At 29.7% G+C, this 833-nt stretch overlaps 1 pseudogene; it reads left to right on the top strand.

Moving 5' to 3' along the window:
- The first annotated feature begins 297 nt into the window (after positions 1-297).
- Positions 298-833, top strand: part of LOC107009977 — a 9,799-nt pseudogene continuing 9,263 nt past the window's right edge.

The following is an 833-nucleotide window of genomic DNA, read 5'->3' as shown; positions in this document are numbered from 1 at the left end:
TGTTAATGATTCATTACAACACAGTACTTTCAGCCAAAATGCACACTACATAAATTCTAATAAATACTGTTTTCTTTTTAAAAATTCAAAATTTATAAACTCAAAATTTTAAATCGTCCACTAATACATCAATTGTCCTTTGAATATGAAAAGCCGCTTGTATTTTAATTCCATCACTAATAGTAACTTCTAACTTCCCTTACAAGTTACAATTATATATTTATTTTCAATATTTTTCTTACATTTAAATCTTCCCTAAAATATAAATCATTTTCTACAGTTATTACATAATTTTTCATGGAAATCCCTCCAAAGAAACCTCACTTTTTTTAAGCTTATTCTACCAGGTTTCAAGAATGGACTTGTAAGTAACACTAACAATATATATTCATTTCGTCAGATATATGTATTTGAAATAATATTTTCTTGTTTAATTTTAACATGTAATTAGCACCAGTAATAGTAGTATGCTTTACGTATTTAGTAATATATGAATAATCTTATCATGAAAAATGTCTAATTGATTAATTTGTTATATCATAGAAAATTTCTTTAGGTTTTTTGAAGTATCTTAAGGGACATGATCAACATGAACATGCAATATTGACAAGAGGTGGTAAGAAGTGGTTAGTGAAGGAGAACGGGCGGCGATTAGAGGAGGGTAGATGGAAAGAGTTTGTAGAGGAACTTAATGTCACGACCCAAAACCGGGGCCGCGACTGGCACCCACAATTTCCCTCCTATGTGAGCGAACCAACCAATCTAACCCTTATCATTTTAACATATATCAACAGAAAATAATGCGGAAGACTTAAACTCATTAAATAAAACAA

The sequence above is a fragment of the Solanum pennellii genome, chromosome 2, assembly GCF_001406875.1.
Source record: "Solanum pennellii chromosome 2, SPENNV200".
In the NCBI taxonomy this organism is placed as follows: Eukaryota; Viridiplantae; Streptophyta; class Magnoliopsida; order Solanales; family Solanaceae; genus Solanum; species Solanum pennellii.
The sequence above is the reverse complement of the archived record's forward strand: the minus strand, read 5'-3'. Positions and strand labels throughout refer to the sequence as shown.